The sequence below is a fragment of the Myotis davidii genome, unplaced genomic scaffold, assembly GCF_000327345.1.
Source record: "Myotis davidii unplaced genomic scaffold, ASM32734v1 scaffold125, whole genome shotgun sequence".
NCBI classification, from domain to species: Eukaryota; Metazoa; Chordata; class Mammalia; order Chiroptera; family Vespertilionidae; genus Myotis; species Myotis davidii.
This window is the reverse complement of record NW_006299390.1, coordinates 1,849,737-1,857,717: the sequence shown is the minus strand read 5'-3', so window position 1 is coordinate 1,857,717 and position 7,981 is coordinate 1,849,737.

The following is a 7,981-nucleotide window of genomic DNA, read 5'->3' as shown; positions in this document are numbered from 1 at the left end:
TGAGCGCTTTGCGGCCTCGGGAAAGCCCAGTGCCACACTTCAGGACATTTAATAACAAGGAAAGTATTTGCACTGGAGAAGTATTCTTCAGTTTCTAATATGATTCCTTCAAATATGGCATTTTCCTGAGGACTTTTAAGGATTTATTTACAGATCCTTTATTTACTGTCAGAGAAGCTCAAGGGCAGAGAAATTCTGGGCTGACATTTTGGGAGTGCTATTCTCAAAGGGAGATCAAGCAGAAAGATAAAGCGCTTTTGAAATGATAATGTGAAGTAATGGGGACAAGCATTTGTTTCATAGGCACCATTTCACCATTTCCAATGTAAAGTGAAGCCCAGATATGCTGCTCTATAGTGATTATATAATTAATATTTCAGTGACTGGCAATCCTCAACTGTCCCTATAAAATTTTCATCCAGAAACCACGACTTAAATTGGATCATCATGAAACAGGTTTCTGCAAAGTGGATTATATATTTTTTGTCATGTAAACTTGGAGTTACATTTCTGATTAGGGACTTGACATCAAACACATCAGATATGATTGCATGATTTCTGTCACATATGCAAAAATAAAATTTCCCTAAAATCTGTGATCATTATCAACTGGAGGCCTGGTGCACAAAATTCTGCACTCCGGGAGTCCCTCAGCCCAGCCTGTGCCTTCTCACAGTCCAGGAGCCCTAGGGGGATGTCTGACTGATGGCTTAGGCCTGCTCCCCCTGGGGAGCCAGCATTCAGACATCCTTAGGGCTGCCACCTAGGTGGGAGAGGCTCTTGCCACTGCTGCTGTGCTCGCCAGCCGTGAGCCTGGCTTCTGGCTGAGCGGCACTCCCCCTGTGGAAGCGCACTGACCACAAGGGGGCAGCTCCTGCATTGAGTATCTGCCCCCGTGGTCAGTGCGCATCATAGTGACCAGTCGTTTCGCCATTCTGTGGATTTGCATATTAACCTTTTATTATATAGGATAGGATAGTAAAACCACGCTCCAGTACTATCAAGTGGATGTAAAGGTACTGTAGGCATCTCAGTAGTCTCCTGTCACTACCCCCTGACCTGCTAACTCTTTGACTATTGACTGTTGACATATATTATGTCATCGCACTAACCATGAGGTAGGGAATACAAATATTGGTCCCTGAATTCAGCAGATGAGGCAAGAGGTTCATGAGTGCACAGTTAACTGGAACCATTAATTCCAGTATGGGATTTCTCTCTACTCCTAAGTCCAGTCACTCTCCACTGTACTATAGCATCCCCTTTGAAGCACTGCTGGCGAGATGGCAGATACTGTGTATTTGCTTCTCTGACATCTCAGGGGACGCTACTTTAAATGTATGTTAATGTAAGAAACATTCAAACCTGTAAAGAATATTTGTGAGTTTATTTGAGCCAAACTGTGGACAACTGCTGGGAAACAGAATCTCAACGTATTGAGATAATGCTCCAGAGAATGGCAGTTTTACATCTTGTTTTATACATTACAATAAAAGGAAGAGACATAAGTGGGTTACATGAAATCCACTGGTGATACATTAGGTGGGTGAAAGCAAAGTGGGGAAACCTCTGGGATGGGATAAAAGTAAAATGATAGACTTATACTTCTTTTACTTCAGTGGGTGCAGGATAGTTAATAGTCAACAATTAACAGAATAACAATGAGGGGACTTGTGGTCTTCACAGAGCAGTGCCTGTGCTTTGAGGTCCAGGAAAAGGAAAATTACTTTGACATTCCAATAGTATGTTATTGTAGATGCAAAAAGACAATAGGCTCAGTTAAGGTAAAGATTGACCTTTGTCAGGGAAGATACTGGCCTAGGTATGACTACCCACCATAAACTACTTTTTAATTACAAAGTTTCAATTTCAGACCATTCTTTCTAGTTACTTTAGGTCTCTGAGTTTGCGAGGCTGCCATTCAGGCCTTCCCTGACCTTGTCAGGTTAGCATGTGGCCCCTTTTTGTCCACATATACATACATTCTAGCTTTCCAAGTGCCTTTTTTTGCAGGGGTGTGGGAGGGGGTGTTGCTGTTTCTAAATCAAATATCTTCCAAATTTTCATGTGGAAATTGAGGTCTGCATAAAGTTATAAAAAATTTTTAATAATAAACCACACAGAATAATAGTGCAAAGTGTATTACAATATAAATGTGACCTAAAGTGCTGACACTTAAAATAAACATTTACTTTGCAATCCTCTCATTTGTTTTTTCTAGAATTTAAATGAGACTCCTGGAACCAGATTTCATTTTTTATTTTTTAAAAATTTATATTTTATTGATTTTTTTACAGAGAGGAAGGGAGAGGGACAGAGAGTCAGAAACATCAATGGGAGAGAAACATTGATCAGCTGCTTCCTGCACATCTCCCACTGGGGATGTGCCCGCAACCAAGGCACATGCCCTTGACCGGAATCAAACCTGGGACCTTTCAGTCCGCAGGCCAACACTTTATCGGATAGAGTCTATCCACTGAGCAAAACCGGCCAGGGCTGGAACCAGATTTTTTTTTTAAATATATTTTATTGATTTTTTACAGAGAGGAAGGGAGAGAGATAGTTAGAAACACCGATGAGAGAGCAACATCGATCAGCTGCCTCCTGCACATCTCCTACTGGGGATGTGCCCGCAATCCAGGTACATGCCCTTGACCGGAATCGAACCTGGGACCTTTCAGTCCGCAAGCCGATGCTCTATCCACTGAGCCAAACCGGTTTTGGCTGGAACCAGATTTTAAAACAAACTTAAAACTGTCCTCAAAGAGCCTTAGCTAACATCGTTTTGTTTCTTTCCTAAAGTTCCCATCCAAGGTTTTCAAAATTATTCTCCTAACCTTAGAGGTTTGGGAAGTAGCATGGTGCTGGCTCCACAGTTAGTTAACAAGAATGGAAACACTTCACACTTCATGGGAAAGCTATAAAAGCATGTTCCAGGTCATTAAGTGAGACTGTTAAAAGGAATTGCTTGCTGCATTTGGGTGGGATTAGGATTTATTTTTATTTTTATTTTTTTACAATTTTCACACTTTAAACAAATTGTGAGGGTAAGAAAAATTTAAAAAATGTATTGATTTCGGAGAAAGGGAAGAAGAGGAAAAGAGAGCTAGAAAAATCAATTGGTTGCCTCTTGCACACCCTTTGCTGGGGTTTGTGCCCTGACTGGGAATCAAACCTGCAACCTTTTGGTGTATGGGACACTCCAACCGAGTCACCCAGCCAGGGCCATTTTGAGTTGACTTTTATATGGGGTGCCAAGGTATTGATCAAAGTTACTTTTTTTTTTTAAATATATGGCTATCTACTGGTTCTGTATCATTTCTTCAAAAGTGGCCCTTTCTGTCTATATAACTTTGTACAAAAGTTATCTGTACACGTGTGAGTCAATTTTTACACTATATTTTGTTCCACTGACCCATTTGTCTGTCTTGAATACTGTAGCTTTATAATGTCTTTTATTTTTTTAAATCCTCTAACTAGCACCCAAAGTAAAACCATCTTCCATGATCATATATTAGGCCCCCTTAACTCCCCCAAACCCCTTTGCTCTGGTAACCACCACACTGTTGTCTGTCCATGAGTTTCAGTTTTATATCCCACATATGAGTAAAATCATGATTTTTAGCTTTTTCTGATGGACTTATTTCACTCAGCATATTCTCAAGGTCCACCTACTTTGTCCCAAATGGCAGTACTTCATCTTTTCTTATGGCTGAGTAGTATTCATATATATATAAAATTTACCACATCTTCTTTATCCATTCCTCTATTAAAGGACACTTTGTCTACATGTTTTGGTCACCATGAAAAATGCTGCAATGAACATAGGGGTGCATATCTTTGCAAATACATGTTTTTGAGTTTTTCAGGTAGATACCCAGGAGAGGGACTGTTATATGATAACTCTACTCTTAATTTTTTGAGGAACCACCAGACTGTTTTTCCATAGTGGCTACATTCCCACCAGCAGTGAATGAGGGTTTCCTTTCTCCACAACCTCTCCAACACTTATTACCTGTCTTGTTGATAACAGTCATTCTAACAGGTGTGAGGTGGTATCTCACTGTAGTTATGATTTGCATTTCCCAGCCTAATAGCTAGTGAAGTTGAACATTCTTTTCATATATCTGTTGACCATCTGTTATGTCTTCTTGAGAGGTGTCCGTTCAGATCCCCTGCCCATTCTTTAATTGGATTTTGTTTGGTGTTGAATTTTATGAGTTCTTTGTATATTTTGGATATTAAACTTTTGCTGGAGCTGTTGTTTGCAAATATCATCTCCCATTAGTTGCCTTGTTTTTGGTTTCTTTAAATGTGCAGAAGCTTTTGTTGATATAGTCCCATTCATTTATTTTTGCCTTTACTTCCCTTGTCTTGGAATCAAATTCACAAAATGTTTTCTATGACCAAGGTCCGTAAGTTTAGTACCTGTTTTCTTTTTTCTAACTTATTATTTCAGATCTAGTTTTGATCCATTTTGAATTAATTTTTGTACAATGGGGACAAACTGTAGTCTAGTTTCATTATTTTGCATGCGGCTTTCCAATTTTCCAAGTAGCATTTATTGAAGAGGCTTTCTTTTCTCCATTTGTTTTTGGCTCCTTTGTCGAAAATTATCTGCCCATATACATATGGTTTAATTTCTGGGCTCTCAAATCTGTTCCATTGATCTGTGGGTTTCCGACCAGTACCATGCTGTTTTATCATTGCTCTGTAGTAAAATTTGAAGTCAGGTAGAATGACATATCCAGCCCTGTTCTTTTTTCTCAGGATCGCTTTGGCTGTTCAAGGTCTTTTGTAGTTCCATCCAATTCTGATTTTTTTTTTTGTTCTATTTCTTTTTAAAAAATGACATTGAGCCATAACTGGTTTGGCTCAGTGGATAGAGCGTTGGCCTGCGGACTGAAAGGTCCCAGGTTCGATTCCGGTCAAGGGCATGTACCTTGGTTGCAGACACATCCCCAGTCGGGGGTGTACAGGAGGCAGCTGATCGATGTTTCTCTCTCATCGATGTTTCTGACTCTCTATCCCTCTCCCTTCCTCTCTGTAAAAAATCAATAAAATATATATTTTTAAAAAATGACATTGAAATTTTGATGGGGATTACATTAAACCTGTATATTGCTTTGGATAATATGGCCATTTTAACTATGTTAATTTTTCTCATCCATGAACATAGAATATCTTTCATTTCATTCTTTTTCAATATATTTTAATAATGTTTTGTAGTTTTCAGTACATAGGTCTTTCCCAACCTTTGTTATATAATGTCTTAAAAGTCTGTGTTATTCCTCTTTTACAAGTTGTTTTGGCTGTTAGAGATCATTTGCATTTCCATATGAGTATTAGAATCAGGTTGTCAATTTACAAAAAGCATTTTGGGGCTTTTTATTAGAATTATGTTGAGTCTATTGATCAATTTGAGAATTGACATCTTAATACTGAGTTTCTTGACTTATGAACATTGTACAACTCTCCATTTATATAGGTTTACCTTCTCTCAGCAGTTTTATAGTTTTCAGGTTTGTACACTTTGTACAGGTTTGTACATTTTGTCAGATTTATCCCTAAGTAGTTATTTTTATGCCATTTTAACAGTATTTTATAGAAAAACAATATATTTTATATATTTATCTTGTATGCAGCAACTTTGCTAAATTCACTTATTGTAGCAGATGTAAACTACCTCCTATCTTTCCATTTCAAAGTACAGTTTGATTCTGTCACATCCTGATGGTCTTTGGGTATTTACCATACCCCATTAGTCATCATCATAATCCTAGAAAATCAAAATGACAAATTTATCACCAGTTCTCCTGAGCATATACTTTCTTGATGGCAAGATCAGTTCCAAATGGGCCATGCTTTTAATAATTGTGTTTTTAGAGAGGAAAATATTTAATTTGATTCATCCACTGATTAGCAGCTATCAGCATAATTTTAGAACCAGGAGAAATGCAGAATTTTAGGCCTCACTCTGGACCTACTAACACATAATCTGCATTTTAACACATTCCTCAGATAATTAGTTTATATGCATATTAAAATTTGAGTAGCATTGTTTCCTATTGACAAAAAGTATTATGTAGATCCTTTACTTCTGGATAGACCTGAAACCCTAGCTTTGTCCATAATTACAGAAAGGAGTTTCAAGCCATTTTCCTATGTGAAGAACATTACGGCTGTTTTGACCATTGCTAGATTGTTTCAAGAAAGAATAGATTTATGTGTTTGTCTTTTTACAGAATCTATTGATCTATTATCAGAATTGAGAAGGAAGCTATATGAACCAAGTAGAGATCTAAGATAAATAGTACTTTAATCACAGTTTCATTCCCAAGAACCTGGGGAGTATTCTGGTTTTCCTTGTCTCCATTACACTTTATTCATTCACCTTCAAAACCACATCTAATACCTTATTACCCTAATTGCCCCTCCAAATTCTTTCTGACCACAATCAGCCACCTCTTCAGTTCTCTCATTCTAATCATTCCCACCACACCTGTTCTTTGAATTTACCAGGATTGCTGGTCAGTCTCCTTCCTTTCCTCCCATCTCTCTGTTTTCACCTTCTTCCCTACCTACTCTACTCTACTCTCATGCCAATATTGTCTACTTCCTTGCCTACAAGTCCAAACACAGATCATTCTGTCAGGTTTCTCTGTTCCTATATTAATTGGCTTAACGACCTAAAAGTAAAAAGCAAAACTAAAATTCAGAAGAAAATAGAGATGGTTATCTTTATGACATTGAGGATTTCTCAAGACACAAAAAGCACTAAACCAACCACAAAGATGAATAGGCAACAGAGAATAGGAAAAACCCAAGTGGCCAATAAATACAGAGAAAGATCACCAACCTCAATAACAATCAGAGAGTAACAAATTTAAAAAGTATCAAAATACCATTTCAAACCCATCAGATTGGCTATATGGTCCAATAACATCAAATACTGGCAAGGATATGGGGCAAGAGAGAGACTCATATATTGTTGGTGGGAAACTCAATTGGTACAAGCACTCTACTGAACAATTTTGTAATACCCAAGTTACAACGGAAATGTATCTCACTTTCCAACAGTTCTACTTCTAGTGATGTCCTAGAGAAGGCTTCACACATTCCCAAAAATATTTTTCCCAGTGCTACTTTAGTGAAAGGTGAGAAAAATCTAACTGTACTTCAGAAAGGAAAAAGCTGTAGTTGTGATCTTTTATTTCCTTAAAAAGACAAAACCAAAGCAAATCTGACATAAAGAAAACAAAATGTGAATATTTGTTCAACCTACTGGTGGGGACTCAGTTATATATTATTGCTTATACTTATTTATCTTAAATACTACATACATTTAAAAATTAAGTGTGACACAGAAAGCAATATTGTCCTTAACATTTACAGCAGGTTAGTAATTATTTTAAGTATCATTATTCAATTGACCTCAATTCACACAAACATTAGTACTGATGCTGTTTACAAATAATTCTTTGTAACCAACCACTGAGTAAAATTCAAAGCTGTAATTTCTTCCATAATGGAAATTATCCTATAAATTAGTGAACTCTGTAATGTTGACTCAAAATCGGGGAGTGAAAAGGCAACAAAATGGACTGCTTTCTAGATCTACCGTAATCTCAATAGTTATTAACTTTTAATGTCCTTAACTTTAAGTACTTCTACCATAACAGACATATAAACACCAAGACATCCGAAACTCTTTGGGGAAAATAAAGGGAGGCTCATGTAATCCTGAAGCTTGTCCTGCCTTTCTGTTCCAGACCACCACCCTTCCCATGGACTCCAGGTTAAGAGTCTCTTTTAGATGCTATCAAGTTAGTAAGCATAGTAAACATTTATAAACAACCAACTTTTTTTCAACATTGTTCCTAAGGACTTTACATTTATTATCTCCCTTCATCCTCATAAATACTCTCTTAGGTCAAAGGAGTTTATGTCTATTAACTCACTTTATCCTTTTAAGTACTTT